Below are 19,013 nucleotides of genomic sequence, written 5' to 3' on the forward strand. Positions count from 1 at the left end.
AAAATCTAACAACTTACTTCCAGGCATGGAGGTGGGCCTTATACCCCTACATCACCTAGTGCATACACATTACCTTCTAATAATAACATCACATCTAATAAAACTTCAATAATAAAATAAAGTACACACACAAAAAATTCAAAATGCACATGAATACATATCTAAAATAATACAGAGGAGGAAGGGAAAATTTTAACTTTATACACAGCAGCAAAATCTAAACGGGTGTCTCTTCTTCTACCCGCACATAATGCTCCCTCCATTCCCCTCTATTCTCATACTTTTGCGAAAGTTTGACCTTTTTACAGTGTACAAACAGTAAATAAACTACAATGACAACCTGGCACACTACAAGAATGTGGGAGGCTATCCTAATCCAGGAAGGGACTTCTATATTAGTGAGCAGGCCCCACCACGGTGGGGTCACTATATCCAATATGTCTGCCCCATCTCTAAAGTCTTCTACTCCAGTGTGTAGAAGTGTTTCTGTGAAACAACAACGGCTTTTAATATCTTGGTGAGGTGTTCAGGGAGAGGGGGAATGATATATTCAAATTGTGCAACGAATCGCTGAAGCTCGGTGCAATTCTCTTTCACAGTGATGTGAACAGTGGAAGTTTCAGGAATGGGGACAATTCGCTCTTGGGCCACTTGAACTTCTGCCCTGGGCTTGAAACAGAAGCTGCTCTCACTAACCGGACACCGACTGTGCTGTCCATGTTGGTAGTGGGGCGCTGCAGTGGTGACACAGTATTTCCCACCTCCTATATATGCCACCTGCGGGGGCACATGGCCTTGAGCCATTACCTCCATGGTGCAATTTATAGGCTTCGCGCCAGCAGTTCTGAACCCGCACTGTGGTTTTAAATGGGCATTCAAGCGCTGGGGACACAAGATGATGTGTACTCCCCGGCTCCGGCACCCCAAGAGGTCAGTACCCATCATTGCATGCTCCCATCGAATGACGTAAGGTGGGACCCCCGTGTAGCGAATGTGCGCACCCCCCTGAATGACTCCAACGTTCTCCGCCCTGTATATCGGGGCGGGTTTAGCTGTCTTTCCCATCACCGGCATTCTTACCACTATACCCATAATGGTGTGATTAGACCGTCCACAGTCCACTGGGACTGGGTAGGCCTCTGAAGCTAGTCTGAGCTGGCACGGACTCAATGCAGTGTCAAAAAGGTGGAGGGCTGCGAGGTGCTTGTTGCTGATCCAGGAGGGGACTAAACCTTGTTTCAAATCCACCAGGTTACTGCGGCCCTCGCCCAGAAACCACGCCCCGTATAGCACACAAGCTTTGTTCTGCGCAGCCTGATCGGACGCATTCCGATCCTCCCTGATGAGAGCATTTACCGTTCTGGCGTGTTTCTCCAGCTCAGCTATAATCTCTTTTAAGTGTAGTGTCATGGCCTGGTCCTCATGTAACTCAGAACCCACTACCTTATTCTCATCAGTCAGTATCTTTCTTAACTGTGTTTTTAAACCATTGATCTGGGTTTGCAGCTCCACATCATCCAGTGTGTTGATGACGGAAGTTCCTGTATGAAAAGCTGTGAAAATATCATTTACTGCACCCCTTCTTTGTCTCCCTACTCTGTCCAAGGCCTCATGTGGTGTGGTGTACAATTCAGCTCTGTCGACATCGGCAAAGTCGAATTCGTAAAACTGTTTAAACATGTTTGTTAAGAGGACCTGATATAATTGCTCCGTTTCCCTGGGGCACCACTCTGGCAATTGTACCTCGATGAGGTTTAAAATCACCGAAGCCACCGCGTAGTGGACCCTTTGGTACAGTACCTGACCTGTGGGTACCAATACCAATCCGTTCCCGGGTCCCTTTGTCGTGGTGGGGCATCCTTCCTTGAGGGTTTCAGCTACCGGAAGTGTGGGCAGGGGCTTGCGGGGTCGGGTGATGAGCTCAGTGGCATTTACTGGGATCTGAGAGTATGGGACTCCGCACGCCCGTGTGCTGACGTCCCACCTCATTCCTTGTCCAGCATCCTGCCACTGTCGTTGGAAAAAGATGGAAACGCCTGTGGGGCAAGCGCATTCTGAACCCCACATACAGATGTAGATCCTTTCATCTGGTTCCAACCATTTGCCCCAACAGACACTCAACCCCCCGTGTGTTCCCGTAATTGTCCGATGGGTGTTATTACCCAATCTCTCCCATTCCACAGTGGAATTCTTCACGGTGCTGCTCAACTCAATTGTTGCTATCACGGAGACATGGTTGAGGGAGGGTCAGGACTGGCAGCTCAATATTCCGGGGTATAGAATCTTCAGGCGAGACAGAGGGGGGTGTAAAAGGGGAGGGGGTGTTGCAACATTAATTAAGGAGTCAATTACTGCTGTAAGGAGGGATGATATATTAGCGGGTTCCTCTAATGAGGCCATATGGGTAGAACTTAAAAACAAAAAGGGGGCAAGCACTTTGCTGGGAGTGTACTATAGGCCCCCAAACAGTCAGGGGGAGATAGAGGAACAGATATGTAGGCAAATCTCAGAAAAGTGCGAAAGTAATAGGGTAATAATAGTGGGGGATTTCAACTTCCCCAATATAAATTGGGATAGTCAGAGTGTGAAAGGCTTAGAGGGTGCAGAATTCTTAAAGTGCATCCAGGAGAGCTTTTTGAGCCAACATGTAGATAGTCCTACAAGAGAGGGGGCGATACTAGACCTAATTCTGGGGAATGTAGCCGGGCAAGTGGTGGAAGTGTCAGTAGGAGAGCATTTTGGCGATAGTGACCATAATTTGGTGAGATTTAAGGTGGTCATGGAAAAAGACAAAGACGGCCCGGAAATAAGGGTTCTAAATTGGGGGAAGGCCGATTTTAATATGATAAGGCAGGACCTGGCCAAAGCCCGAGCTTCTGGTCGCCTGTCATTTCAATTCACCGCTCCATTCCCACTCGGACCTCACCGTCCTTGGCCTCTTGTACTGTTCCACGGAAGCTCAACGTAAACTCGAGGAACAGCACCTCATCTTCCGATTAGGCACTCTGCAGCCTTCCGGTCTCAATATCGAGTTCAACAATTTCAGATCATAACCTCGGCCCCTATTTCATTTTTACTTATATTTTTCCACTCCTTTCCTCCCCCCCCCCTTTCCTTTTGTTTCTCTCTCACACCTGGCAGCTATCTTTTGCCCTGCCAGCACACTTTACACCTAATCCCAGCCTATTACCATCTCGTCTAGCTTCTAATCTCTTTTACTTCTTTTGGTTCTTTTATTCTTTTGTCCGATCGCAGCCCTGCCTTCGATCTAGTTCCTTTTCTCTCCAGTTTTGAAGAAGGGTCAAACCCGAAACGTCAACTCAAATTTCTCTCCACGGATGTTGCCTGACCTGCTAAGTTTTTCCAGCATTTTCTGTTGTTATTTCTGGCCAAAGTGAACTGGGAGCAGCTACTTATAGGAAAATCCACATCAAGACAGTGGGAGACTTTCAGAAGGGAAATAGAGAGAGTACAACGCCAACATGTTCCTGTAAAGGTCAAGGGTGGGACCAACAAGCAAAGGGAACCTTGGATGACAAGGGATATACAAAAATGCATTAGAAATAAAAGGGGGGCTTTTGGCAGTTACAAAAGACTAAAGACGGAAGAAGCCCTAGAGGAGTATAAAAAGTGCAGGGGCATACTTAAAAAAGAAATTAGGAGGGCGAGGAGGGGCCATGAAATAACACTGGCGAGCAAAATAAAGGAAAATCCTAAGATGTTTTATAAGTATATTAAGGGCAAGAGGATAACCAGGGAAAGGGTAGGGCCCATTAGGGACCAAAGTGGCAATCTGTGTGTAGAGCCAGATGATGTAGGCGGGGTTTTAAATGAATTTTTTGCATCTGTGTTCACTATGGAGAGAGACGATGCAGACATAGAAATCGGGCAAGGGGGCTGTGACATACTTGAACATATTAGCATCGAGAGGGAGGAGGTGCTAGCGGTTTTAGCAGGCCAAAAAGTGGATAAATCCCCAGGCCCGGACGAGATGTATCCCAGGCTGCTGTGGGAGGCAAAGGAGGAGATTGCAGGGGCTCTGACACAAATTTTCAGAACCTCTCTGGCCACAGGGGATGTACCAGAGGACTGGAGAACAGCTAATGTAGTACCATTATACAAGAAGGGTAGCAGGGATAAACCAGGGAATTACAGGCCAGTGAGCCTAACATCTGTGGTAGGGAAATTATTGGAAAAAATTCTGAGGGACAAAATTAGTCTCCACTTGGAGAGGCAAGGACTAATCGGGGATAGTCAGCATGGCTTTGTCAAGGGTAAATCATGTCTGACAAATCTGATTGAATTTTTCGAGGGGGTGACTAGGGGGGTGGATGAGGGAAATGCTGTGGATGTGGTTTACATGGACTTCAGTAAAGCTTTTGACAAAGTCCCGCATAGGAGACTGGTCAAGAAGGTAAGAGCCCATGGGATCCAGGGTGCCTTGGCGCGTTGGATCCTAAACTGGCTGAGTGGTAGGAGGCAGAGGGTGATGGTCGAAGGGTGCTTTTGTGACTGGAAGCCTGTGTCCAGTGGGGTACCTCAGGAATCGGTGCTGGGTCCCTTGTTGTTTGTGATCTACATAAATGATTTGGATGAGAATGTAAAAGGTATGATCAGTAAGTTCGCAGATGACACGAAAATTGGTGGGGTGGTAAATTGCGAGGAGGAAAGCCTCAGGCTACAGGACGATATAAACGGGTTGGTCAGATGGGCGGAAAAGTGGCAAATGGAATTTAACCCTGAAAAGTGCGAGGTGATGCATTTTGGACGGACAAATAAGGCAAGGGAATACACAATGAGTGGTAGGACCCTAGGAAGTACAGAGGGTCAGAGGGACCTTGGTGTACATGTACATAGATCTCTGAAGGCAGCGGAACAGGTAGATAAGGTGGTTAAAAAGGCATATGGGATACTTGCCTTCATTAGCCGAGGCATAGAATATAAGAGCAGGGAGGTTATGATGGAGCTGTACAAAACGCTGGTGAGGCCACAGCTGGAGTACTGTGTGCAGTTCTGGTCGCCTCACTATAGGAAGGATGTGATTGCTTTGGAGAGGGTGCAGAGAAGATTCACCAGGATGTTACCTGGGATGGAGCGCCTCAGCTATGAAGAAAGACTAAACAGGCTGGGGTTGTTTTCCTTGGAGCAAAGAAGGCTGAGGGGGGACCTGATTGAGGTGTACAAAATGATGAGGGGCATAGATAGGGTAGATTAAGAGGAACTTTTCCCCTTAGTAGGGGGGTCAATAACAAGGGGGCATAGATTCAGGGTAAGGGGCAGGAGATTTAGAGGGGATTTGAGGAGGAACTTTTTCACCCAGAGGGTGGTTGGAATCTGGAACTCACTGCCTGAAAGGGTGGTAGAGGCAGGAACCCTCACAACATTCAAGAAGCATTTGGATGAGCACTTGAAATGCCATTGCATACAAGGCTATGGACCAAATGCTGGAAAATGGGATTCGACAGGAGAGGGGTGGATGGGCGGCGCGGACACGATGGGCCGAAGGGCCTCTTTCTGTGCTGTAAAACTCTATGACTCTATGACTAACTTGCGCAGCCACCACCAACGATCCAAAGGTACATGTCCGTGGCAAACAAGGCAAATCTTCTTGCCCACGGTGACGCTGATCCTGGGTGCTATGATCCGCACCCTGGGGCACATCAGAGACATTTCCCTGTATGCGAACCCCGTCTGGCTGGAGTATTCAGTAAAGTTCGACCCCAGCCAGCCTGGCCATCTTCCTTCATGGAAGTAGGCAGCAGTCTCTTCAGCGTCCCGTGAGCCGGTTCCGTCAGTCGCGATGGGGCCTCTGTTGCCAGAGCACCTGTAAATCGTGGAGTCCTTGGTGCGGCCCCGATGGGCCCAGCTTCACCCGATCGTCACGAACGCGACGTGGATCCCTCTCATCTTTCTTCTGGTATCTGCAACAAATCACACCATATAGCCAGGCTCCCGAGAGATTCTGGCTTAGGTGACGGCATGATCGGGTCTATCGACCTCGATCCAAAACAACACGCATACTGGGCAGATTTAAAACTACTTAAACTCTAATCATTTTAATATTTACACACCTTAAACTTAAACCTAAACTTATGTACAGCGCCGCCCGTCCCCGGGCGGCTTGCCTAATCCCTGATTGGACTGCAGCTCGCCGCTCCCTGTGGCGGGGCTGCAGTGACCCGTGGTTCGGGTTCCCCGCAGCCTTTTGCTGTTAATCGGGGACTGTGTTTTTTCAAGGACTTCTGAAGTCGGCGTTTACTGAGAACGGGGGACTCGGGCCAAGGTTTTACTGGCTGAGGCGTACGAGTCGACCTGCGAAAAGGTGCTTTTGGCGTGGCTCCCTTAGCGAGTGGACCTTCGGGTGGGACCTTAGCTCTCACAGTCCGTGGCTTTTCCACGACTGTGGGCTTCGGCTCCCTCCCCTCGGGCTCCGCCCCTTTGGGATTTGGGCAGGCTCCCTTGGCGAGTGGACCTTCGGGGGTGACTTTAGCTCTCACAGCCCGTGGCTCTTCCATGACTGTGGGCTTCGGCTACCTCCCCTCAGACTCCGCCCCTTCAGGAATTGGGCCTGTGGCAGACGGCTCCTCCTCACCTGTCCCTACAGGTGGAGGATCTCTGCCCCCAATTTCTACCTCCCCCACGCTCGAGTCGAGGGCGGGACCTCTGTCCTCCGACTCCTCCTCCTCCAGAATCGTGTCGAGGGCGGGACCTTGTTGTTCGGGCCCCTCCTCATCTGAGTCCCAGGCCATCGGGGAAAGCTCCCCCCAGGTGGGTGGGACAGCTTCTCCTTCCAAGCAGGCTACAACGCCAGCTTGTGTGGTCTGTGACTCATCGCGCACCTCAAGCTGAGGATCTTTACCCTCAGACCTGGCTTCGGTTGCTGATGTTCTCGCACCCAGTCTAAACAGTTTGCACCGCTTCATGCAAAACCACTTGTTGCGTCGGGACACTTCCACTGTGCGAGTGGCGTAGACCGGCGGATTTTCCACCGATTCCGGCCTATCCTCCTGGTCTATGGCTCTCTCGCCAGCACATAGGGTTAGTCCCAAGAATTTTACTTCTCGCCGGCCAACCCGCGCCTTCGTAGGGGTTTCCTTAACACTCTCTATCTCCTTCACACTCGTACCCGCTCCCCAGAGACAATGATTTCTCAGGTCCACGTGGATCCCGTTGGCCACCAAGAAATCAGACCCCAGGACTCCCGTTCCACCTCCCACCTCCCACTTCATTAGGGTACACTTCCACGTGGTGCGGAGTGGTCCTAAACAAATGGAGAGGGGAAGGGAATGTGCGCCAGCCTGTTCTTCGCCCATGAAGCCTGACAGAAGGTATGGGACCCCGGTGGACAGAGGTGAGGCGGTGGGATTATCTGCGTGGATTACGATGCACGACGCTCCCGTATCCAACAGATAGGTTCCCTTCACCTCCTCCACCTCCATCTCCACGAGGGGTCGTCTCTATACATCATATCGCACCGCACACAGGTAGACGGGCTGCGCTGACTCTAGTCACTTGGGTACAACGGTCGGAGTCTCGGGAGCGACAAGACCAGTGGTGACGGCTATTTCTCCTGCGAAATCATCAGAGACTGCATTGTCTCTATGATTGATTCAATCGCAGCGGGATCCATAACTGCACCAGCTCCTTGTGCTGGGACAGGAGCTATGGCTTCGGTTTTGGCTGGTGCTGGGGCAGCGGTCTGGGCTTGGGCTTGGGCTGCGGGAAATTTCCCATTATTATCCTTCCACGGATTTCTACAGTCCTTGCGCCAATGTCCATCCTTCCCACACCCGTAGCAATTGAGCTTGGCTTGGACAGGGCGATTCCCCTCCTGACGCCACTCCTTCTTGCTTGGGGCTGCGGGTTTTGCCTCATGCACCTTTCCTTTCTGGGGAGGTGTTTCCTGACCTCTACAATTCTTGTACGCCACATTTAGCTGACGGAGCACCGTCTCCTCCGTGACACCGTGACCCTGGGGATCAAACCAAGGTCTGGCTAGGGCCCGTATCTCTGGCAAGCTGTTGGTAACCAACCAACGGAGCCAATGAACCCACTGTTCATCGCTCATTACAGCCCATTCAGGCACACCCAGACAGCTGCGTCGATACACTGGCCACAGCCTTTCTGCGAAAACCTGTAGGGGTTCTCCAGATAGCTGCACAGTCCCTTCCACACGGTCGAACGGACTACCGTCGTCCACTCCCATTACTTCTAAAACTTCCTCCCTGAGATCCGCATACCCTTTCCGTCCCCTCTTACTATCCTCTGAGAGGCACTGAAGGATCGTGCAATCGAGGGAGAAAAGCAACAGTTTCACCTGTTCCTGATCATCACAGTCATTAATGGCTGCTGTTTCCTCTATCTCCCTGAAATGAAGCGAGGGATCGCCCTTTACTGTGAGTCATGCGAGGTGGCTCACCATGGACCTTAATTGCGGGCCAGCGTAGGGCACCACGAGCTCTGGTGGGGTCCGATACTGCCATCGGCAGCGTTGGGCCCGAATCTCTGGTGCCGAGCGGGACACATTGGTGCCGGTCCTGGCATTGCGACCAGTGGTTCTTCCTTACACTCCACCTCGGCTACCTTCTCTTTCACTACCCCCTCCTTTTCCGGCCAAGTCTCACTATAGCTCGACGTTGCTGAGGGCTCGGTGGCTGGTACCACAATTACCTCAGCTGGAATCGGCTGTTTTGATTCCTTTAAAAAGTCCATGTGACTAGCTTTCGGGCTGACGAGACACACCATGCCTTTTGCCTTAACCAGGGCCGTTCTTTGGTCCTCTATGCTCTTTTGGCAGGGGCCGTGGTCTGTGCTCTCAAACCCGTGCTCGAGGGCTAGCTTGTAAGCTGCCTTAACCTCCACTACTCTCTCCTCCTGCGCTCTTAGCTGTTGTGCGAGGCGGGCGTTTTTCTCCCGTATCCTCGTTTCATTAATCTTTGCCTCAGTAACCTGGCACTCCAGGTACTCTATCCTAGCCTGATGTTGACTAGCTACCACTTGGCGTTCCTGATTCAGCGCGTGAAGCGCTGTGATGAGTTTTTCCCCTCCCACAGCATTTTCCTCTATCTCTGCTGCCTGGGTTGTGATCCTGGCTGCCTGTGCTGCAACGACTCGGTCCAAGATCTGGACCTGCTTCTGGTAACACATCAGCCACACTGCCTTCTCCACTGACTTCTTATGCTCTTTGCTCTCTGTCCACCTGATGGCTGCGTCCACCGGACGCCCATCCAGTAAGAGATCGGAAATCCACTGTTTAGTGAGATTTACCTTGCCAAAGACATAATCCGCTATCCTCTCATCCATTGCATTTCGACCATTCAAACTTGGATCTACTACATTGCAATCCTGCTGTCAGAGTCCTGCCATGGTCACCATTTTCTGTAAGGGGTTTCCTTGAGAGATGTCCCTGATGTTTCTCTCTCTAGAGGCCTCTCTCTCTTGCACAGTAAAACCTTGAGTGGTTCGACCCACTCGCCCCTTAGATTCTATACTCTGGACTTTGGGGCAGGAACTACAATGTAGAGAAAACTCTTGTAGACCAAGTTTGATGAAACAAAATGAAATTTTATTGCATAAGGAAAAATATCAAATCAAATGCAAGCAGATAAGAGAGTACATGGGAGGGAAAAACACAAACAAATCATAACGACACAGTACTAACTAAGGCAAATACAGGCATCTTATATTCTACAAAAATCATCATGAAATAAGGAAACACACGGAACATCGAGGGACAACAACTCATGTTAATTGTACCCTTAAAACCACCCCCTTATTAAACCTACCTAGATCCCATTGTGAAGGGCCAGAAACATGCTCACCCATCCCACTAGGAAGTGCAAGGTTTTGAAATCAAGTCTGTGTTTTGATCCCTTCAACTCCAACTCCTTCAGTTATACTTTTCCCCCAGAAGCTTCCACCTCCCGCCCAAAATCAGGTTAGTCTTTGTTTAACTTTTGGCGGGCTGGGAGCACAGCGGGGTAGTTATTATATTTTAAAATGTTTTCGATGGCCGGTAAAGTCCCATCTCTGGTCTGGAATGACCTTCATTGTTTTTAATGCCCTGCTGATCTCGTTATCTAGTCCTGGGTGCTGTTCTCATGAATATGAAATTGTCCCCTTTTGTCTGGGTCAACATTTAGATGGCCTCTGTCTCCAGGCCGATCTTGACTGGATCTGCATCTAATCCATATGTATATGTGTGGGTCTGGTTTCGTTCTCTCAGAAATGGCTTCCAGAACTTGCTGTGGGTTGAATCCACAAAGCTGTCTGAGGATTCGCAGGAACCATTTTAAAGTGACCCAATAATCCGGTCACATGGTATGGTGGCCATTTTGTATGCCCCTTTTTTCTGGGCTTCTTTTAAAACAGTCTTTAAAATCACGGCCTCTTCTGCCATTTGACCCTTATTAATACAATGTCCAATTTTGCGAATCCTACATGTCCTTCCCAGGCTAAGTTAAATTGCTATGGGTGCGGGAAAGATGGTCACTGGAGAAAAGACTGTAAGAGTTCCTGGAAAGATAAGAAGGGAAAGGATCCCACAGCCCCAGCCCAAAAGGCAGGGCCAGATATCCCTCCCGCTGCGATCGAGTCACTTTTACAGTCCCTACGGTCTCTTCTGACTGGCCAGGGGAGAGTAGCAGCCACCGCCGGTGCTTTGACCCCGTCTGCCCCATCCCACTCCCAGCAATGACTGGAGCCAGCGCAGCCTGTCGACCTGTGTCCCCGCGAGAATGCTGAGGGGAGCAGACCCTATGTTAAGATGGGGGTGAAGACAGTGCAGGGGAGATAATCAGTGGACACTGGAGCTTCCAGCACGGTGATCCATTCAGAAGACCTGACCAATTCACCCTGGTCTAACGAGATCCCATTTAGCTTAATGGGACCCACAGGGAACGAGCAGGCTGGGGAAAGGTCAAAACCTTCGGCCATAGGTTTAGGATCCCTCCATACCACATGGGAGGGTAACCAAAAGACCAACGAGGTGACCAAGCAGGGGGACAGGGAAGGAGAGTTCTGGGACCCCTGTAGAGCAGGCCCGGTAGCAGCAATCCGGGACAAGGGAGGCACACAGGGGATAGCTTTGGCCCTGGACCAAAAGCAGGTCCACGCCCAAGATTCCGCCTTTAAGGCCATCCTGGTAAGGGAAAAGAATTTAGAACAGGGTTACTGGCAGGCTGCTAGTTATATTAAACAATGTAAATTGTTTAAGCCGGAGGCAGGGAAACAGGCAGCTGGGATTGAACCTGAGATTAGAAATCTTCAGCCTGCAGCGCGTACACTCACACAGACTGCACATGCAGGCGCAGTCGCGTGCGTAAAGGGAGAAGTTCCCCAGCACTTGGCCCGAGCGATTCCCCCTCTCTTATGGGGCTCCGGGGAGGAGCCTGAACCAGGTTTTAGACCTGAAGGGGAAGACTCTCAGCCACCGGCAGCCAGTGGCGAGGGATTGCCCGTCCCCAGCCCAGGTTTGGGAAGGGAGGGACCCGAGGGAGAAGGTCCCCAGCCAGCAAGGACTGTGACCCAAGCTAAGGGTCCGCTCGCCAGGGTAGCCCCACCAGCGACACTCCCTAGGAGGTCTCTTCGGGTACCCCAGCCCAAGAAATATGGTCACCAGCTTTCCAGTTGAAAAGGGCAGACTCCCGAGTAAGGGAGAAGCCAAAAGACAGAAGTCCCCAACCAGCAGCCATAAGCTGCGAGGGACCAGAAGTTGGGATCAGTCCAGCTTCACTGCATGCAGTAGCCTGCAACAGTCCAAACAGGGATTAGGCTGGCCGCCCGGAGACAGGCTGCGCTTATATATAGCTTTGTTTAATTTTAAGTAATGTGTATAAGTAAATTAGAGTGTGTTCATTTTACTTTTGTATTGCAATTCGGTAGTTTTAAGTATTAGAGTATAAGTTTTAAGTATGGAACCGTTCCAGAGTGTTGTCTATGTGAGCCGATGTCGCGGGACCCAATCACATTCCCCCGAGCCAGGGGACCTGGCTAGAAGTTGTTTTTTTTTAAGTCTTTTTCAGAGTTTCGAAAGGTGCGGAGGACCATCGTGTCTTTGGATGCTCGGGGAAGGGACCACCCCTAGCCCACGAAGGGAGGGGTCTGCTGGAGGCAGATGCCCACGAGGGGAGCTGGCCAGGATGACTGGGATCCAATTCAACCCAGTATTCTAGTGGGACCGGCTTCACATATGGGGAGGCCTCCCTCCAGTGCCCGAGGATACGAATCGTCACCCCAAGGAAAGGACGGCATTGGAAAATAATTTAATAACAGTTTACTTTAGCATAGAAAATAATTACGCTATCCGTGAGAAGTAATTTGCATTTTCTATTCAGTATCACACACTAGAACACGTTGATTGATGTGTAGAATGTGTAACAATACTTGGTACATTATTGTTCACAGCAATTAAACTGTTATTGGAAACCCAGATTATGATGAAGAGTTTACAAAAAGCTTGATAATTGTATATTTTGTATTATGTACTGGTCCCAACTCCAAAGGAAATAATGTGTGAATTTGGTTCCTAACTGTGAGATTGTACTATTTGTTTGGAGTCAATTGAAAAAAATGCATATGCCTGTGAATTGATGTGTTTGCAGATTGTGGAAGTTTGAAACACATTTATGGCTGAAGAATGGTGCCATTTATTAAAGTGTCAGGCAATTGCATTATAAAAAAAAAAGGAGGAAGCTCATTTTCTTCCGTTTGTATTTTTAACAGATATGTTTTGGCTTGGTGTTAATCTCATTAAAGATGTTGTAAAACTATGTCACAAGTGGTGCATGGGCATTGGACCCTCCATGCTTGAATTATTGCCAATAATCAGTGGTGCAGGGGCATTGGACACCCTCCGTGCTTGAATTATTGTAACTAATCATGTTTTTCTATCGCTAGATGCCTACTGTGTACTGCGATTCTCTCTGGGTAAGGGGGATGGAGGTGTCGAGGGATCTGTACAATAAAACCTTGAGTGGTTCAACCCACTCGCCCCTTAGATTCTATACTCTGGTCTTAGGCGCAGGAACTACAATGTAGAGAAGACTCTTGTAGACCAAGTTTGATGAATCAAAATGAAATTTTATTGCAAATGGAAAAATATCAAATCAAATGCAACACAGATAAGAGTACAGTACATGGGAGGGGAAAACAAACACAAACAAATCATAACTGTAGTTTATGTACCTTTAAGAGAGAACGACTTTTACAGCTCCTGTATACTGTAGTACCGGCAGTGACCACACCTGTATATAAGCCTTGAGCATGCCTCTGTACCCCCACTCTTGAGACTACCCTACTCCAGTAAACACCTGTTGATTGTTAAGTTACAGCATCCGTGTAGTTATTGGAAAACATCATACTCTCAGAATCACGGATCTAACAGTGGTGACGAGTGTCGATTTGAATCTACCTGCAACTCTGCATTTCCCTTCGAGGATTCGCTCCGGGAGGGCGGTGGAAGAAAGTCGAGGCCAGAAGCACGGGTGTCGACCACGAGCAACCGCCCAGTCGTCCGGCAGAGAGTGAACATCACAGGGGAGGCTGTTGAGAGCTGGGCTTGGTTCCCGAGCCACGACGATCAGCAACAGACTGACAACAGGTACAGTGCAGACCCTTCCCGGACAGCGGTGGCTGGAGCCGACCGACGGCAGAGAAAAAACCGAGCTGCGTCGAGGAAAAACAAACAGAGAGAGAGGGTAAAGCAGCAGCCGGGTTCAGGACCGAGCGGCGGAAACAGGAAAGACGCACAGAAAAAAAACGCGCAGAGCACAGCCAGGGCTCAAGGTCTGAACAGTGTCCACGGGGAGAAGAAGGGAGAGTGCGGGAGACACCATTGAGCAGCGGAGAAGAAGGAAGAGCGCGGGAGACGCCATTTTTAGAAGCCGCAGCGGAGAAGAAGGGAGAGCGCGGGAAGAAAGGAAAGCGCAGGAGAAGCCATTTTGTGCCAGCGGAGAAGAAGGGAGAGTGCGGGAGATGCCATTTTTGACAGCTAAATCACACCCAGGGATGCCGAAGAGTGGCAGTATCTCTATGTTCGACAATGAAGTCGAAGATTGGGCGACATATGTGGAACGTATTGAGGTGTACTGCAGGGTGAATGAAGTGCCAGATGCTAGGAAAGCACTGGTTTTGTAAATTCCATGGGTGCAAAAACTTATGGCTTACTGCGAAACCTAATAACCCCAGATAAGCCCGTGAATAAGAATTTCGAAAGCTTAGTAGAAATCCGACAGGACCACTTAAACCCCACACCGCTGCTGATAGCAGAAAGATTTAAGTTCCATAAAAGGAACCAACATAAAGGCGAAAGTAATGCTGAGTACTTAACGGAACTGCGCAAGCTATCGAAACACTGCCAGTTTGGAGTGGGACTAACAGATACGTTAAGGGACAAGTTTGTGTGTGGGCTTCAAAGTGAAGGAACCCAGAAACGGCTTCTATCAGAAAAGGATCTTACGCTGGACAAGGCTTTCAGCATTGCAGTATCACACGAAGCAGCCGCAAGGGGCGCTGCAGAGATACAACAGAGACCGCAAGAATATGGCACCAATGAAATGTCCTCTGGAACAGGGAAGTGTTATCGCTGCGGCAGAACAACACACGACCAGAAGGATTGTTGGTTCAAGGACCAAGTGTGCAGACAGTGTGGAAAAGCAGGACACATAGCAACAGTCTGCAGGTCTGGGAAGAAAACCAACAGCAAGAAATCTCCACAGGAGAAGTACAAAAAGGTACATAAGGTGATGGACAGTAGTTCAGACGAACAGAAAAGTGATACAGACTCCGGAAGCAAGGAGCTGGGTTGTCTGAAACTACATAAGGTAACCAAAATGGAGGATCACCAGATTATCTGGGTTACACTCAAGATAGACAGAATCCAAGTGAAAATGGAATTGGACACAGGATCAGCCCTAACAGTCATAAACCAAAGGGACTACAAGCGGCTATTTTCACATATACCCTTGAAAGCTACAGAGATTGTCTTGAAGACGTACACGGGGCAAAAAGTCTACCGCAAAGGAAAAATAAGGGTGAAAGTGATATACAAAGGCCAGGAACTACCTAAAATGGACCTATATGTATTGCCAGATGGAGGACCACCACTACTAGGACGTGAATGGATCCAGAAGATACAATTAGATTGGCATTCCATACAGGCACTGAAGGTTGAGGCCAAAAAGGATGACGGTGTCACACCTGGACGACTGTCAAAAATGCTAACTGACGCAAAAGAAGTGTGGACTCGGAACACTAAAAGGCATAACAGCAACGAGGAAAATGCAAGCCCAAAGTTTCTTAAGGCCAGACCAGTGCCTTATACGATCTGACCAGCCGTCGAAGCAGAGCTGGAAGGGGTGGAACATTCAGGAGTACTGTCCAAAGTAGACTGGAGCGAGTAGGCTACACCCATCATTCCTGTAATGAAGAGGTCATTGAGTAATACGCCACGGGAACCAAAGAAGGTCCGCATCTGTGGGGATTTTAAGGTGACAGTGAACCCAGTCCTTCACACGGTACAATATCCGCTTCCACGAATTGAGGATATTTTCGCCTCGCTATCTGGAGGTAAACGCTTCACCAAAATTGATCTAGCCCAGGCGTACTTGCAAATGGAGGTAGAAGAAGCCTCAAAACAATACCTCACGATCAACACTCATAATGGTCTCTACCAATACAACCGGCTGGTGTTCGGGGTAGCATCGGCTCCGGCTATTTGGCAAAGGGTGATAGATCAAGTGATGCAAGGGATTCCAGGGACCCAGTGTTATTTGGACGACATCCTGGTCACGGGCAAAAATGACAGTGATCACCTTGCCAACTTGGAGTAGGTGCTCACTAGATTAAAGGAATATGGGCTACGAGCTAATTGCCACAAGTGCGAGTTTTTCCAGAAGCAGATCTCATATTGTGGCCACGTTATCGATGAAGAGGGGTTACATAAGTCCCCTGAAAGATTGAGGCAGTACTCAAGGCTCCAGCACCGGAAAATGTGTCACAACTGAGGTCGTTGCTCCGGCTGGTGAACTACTACCATAAGTTCTTACCAAATTTGTCTACGGTATTACACCCACTGAACACCCTACTGCAAACAGGGGTACCATGGAAGTGGAATGACGAACGTAAACGAGCTTTCCAGAAGTGCAAAGAATTGATCACATCAAAAGAGGTGCTGGCCCATTTCAACCCAGCACTACCAATTCGTTTGGCATGTGATGCATCACCCTATGGTATTGGAGCGGTGCTGTCGCACAAATTCCCAGACAGGTTGGAGAGGTCAGTAGACTTTGCGTCTCGGTCACTAACCTCAGCTGAGCGCAACTACACCCAGATTGACAGGGAGGCCCTCAGCCTAGTATGGGGAGTAAAAAAATTCAACCACTATCTGCATGGGCAGAAGTTCATCTTGCTGACTGACCACCAACCACTTGTCTCCATCTTTAATACAAAGAAGGGCGTTCCGGTGATGACTGCACAACGGTTACAAAGATGGTCCCTTTTTCTAGGGGCGAACCAATATGAAATAGAATATAAAGGCACGAAACAGCATGGAAACGCTGATGGGCTATCACGCCTGCCACTGCCTACTGTGGAGGAAGCACCAGCAGTGGACCCTATCGAGATATTTTATTCGTCAATAATTGAACGATTGCCAGTAACTAACACGGATATAGAGAAAGAGACCCACAATGATCCAACGCTGTCTCGGGTATATGATTTGATGGTGAGGGGATGGCCAACACATGGCGACTCACTGTTGCCAGCATTCTCATCCAGAAGAGAACAGCTGTCAGTATGCCAGGGGACAGTGATGTTTGGTTCCAGAGTGGTGATTCCACCCAAGTTAAGGGAGAGAGTGCTAAATGAGCTTCATGAAGGTCAGCTGGGAGGGGTGAAAATGAAAAGCTTTTCTGGGGCTTATGTGTGGTGGCCGGGGATCGATCAACAAATCGAGGACCTAACCAAGAGCTGCTCAGGATGCCAGAAGGTCCAAAATGCACAACTACATGCCCCTCTACACCCATGGGAGTGGCCCTCCTCTCCATGGCAATGGGTGCACATTGATTTTGCTGGTCCATTCATGGACTCAATGTTGTTAATAGCAGTGGATGCTCACTCGAAATGGCCTGAGGTGATAAAAATGTCCTCAACCACTACAGAGAAAACGATTGCAGTCCTACAGACCATATTTGCCAGGAACGGCTTGCCAGAGCAGATTTGCTCTGATAATGGACCACAGTTTGTGACCGAAGAGTTTCGGAAATTTATGAGAAGGAATGGGGTAAGGCATTACACATTCGCCCCGTATCATCCAGCCACAAATGGATTGGCTGGGAGGTTCTTACAAACCTTTAAAAAGGTGATAAAGGTCATGTGCGACGATGAAATTCCACTACAGCATAAGGTGAACAATTTCCTATTAGCCTACAGAAATGCGACACATGCAGTTACCAACCAGACCCCGGCCATGATGTTCTTTAACCGAAGGTTGAGATCCCGTCTGGATTTGCTCAGATCAAATGTGCGAAGAAACGTTGAGGATAAACAATTCCAGCACATCAATGAGAAGCTGACAAGGAGCTTCAATGTAGGGCAACCAGTCTTGGCCCGTGACTACTGAACAGAGAAATGGCAACCCGGAACGATATGCACAAGGCAGCAGCCATTAATGTACACAGTGGATGTCGGGGAGAACATTGTGAGATGCCACGTCGATCAGATCTTAGCGTCACAGGAACGAGTCAACCCCATGTCTCGCGTACCTGGGGATGAACCCGACATACCGGTAACATCTACCTCAGAACCAGTAGCAGTGGAAACCGATGAACTAACCGACGAAAAGGGGCCAGAATCGCCTCCGCACCAAGAACAAGAACCTCAGGAAAGGCGCTATCCCGAAAGGATCAGGAAGCCGCCCCAAAGACTGAATCTATAAAGGGACTATTGTTGTTTAATGTGAATGTTGAAGTGTTAATTGTTATTTGAATATTATGGGTACTGCTAATCTAAAAGGGGAGGAATTGTAGTGTATGTCCCTTTAAGAGAGAACTACTTTTACAGCTCCTGTATACTGTAGTACCGGCAGTGACCACACCTGTATATAAGCCTTGAGCATGCCTCTGTACCCCCAGTCTTGAGACTACCCTACTCCAGTAAACACCTGTTGATTGCTAAGTTACAGCATCCGTGTAGTTATTGGAAAACATCATACTCTCAGAATCACGGATCTAACAATAACGACATTATACTAACTAAGGCAAATACAGGCATCTTATACTCTACAAAGATCATCATGAAATAAGGAAACACACAGAACATTGAGGGACAACAACTCATGTTAATTGTGCCCTTAAATCCGCCCCCTTATTAAACCTATCTAGATCTGATTGTGAAGGGCCAGAAACATACTCACCAACCCCACAAAGAAGTGCAAGGTTTTGAAAACGAGTCTGTGTTTGGTCCTTTCAGGCGTTTTGTCTCCACGTGGATCGTGGAGCCCCTGCGAGCTGCGCCACACCTCTCTCCTGAGGTGGGGGTCGGGGACGGCTGGACACCGGCGGGCCTGGATGTCGGCGGTGGCGAGGATCGTCGGCTCGACCCTGGTCAGGGGAGCCTTTGGCTGGTATGGCCCCTTCTACTTTCAGCTGCGGCCCAGGGATGGTCGATGATCTCCCGATGGTTTTCCCCGGGGCGGGACGCTGGTTCCGAATGACTTTCTTTATACAGTCATAAATATCCTTCTTTCTTCTCCGACGGTGGAGGGGAGTCCGCTGATCTTTCCCCAAGCCAGCTCCCCTTTGCCCAGCTCAAAAGCTGGACTGGCTGCTGGGGCTGCAACGACTGTCTGACTGCAAACTGTCTTTTAGCTCGACTCTCCTTGTGACCATCCGAGCTTGCCGATTCAAGCTTCCTCCAGCGTCTTCTCCCAAGCTGTGTCTTCCTCCTCAAGCTGCGTCTGTCGAGTCGTGTCCCACTGCCGTCTCAACTCGTGTCCAACTGCCGAAAAGTCTCTC

This window comes from Somniosus microcephalus, chromosome 9 (assembly GCF_052327205.1).
Source record: "Somniosus microcephalus isolate GS21.2 chromosome 9, FLI_Smic_1.0, whole genome shotgun sequence".
Taxonomy (NCBI): Eukaryota; Metazoa; Chordata; class Chondrichthyes; order Squaliformes; family Somniosidae; genus Somniosus; species Somniosus microcephalus.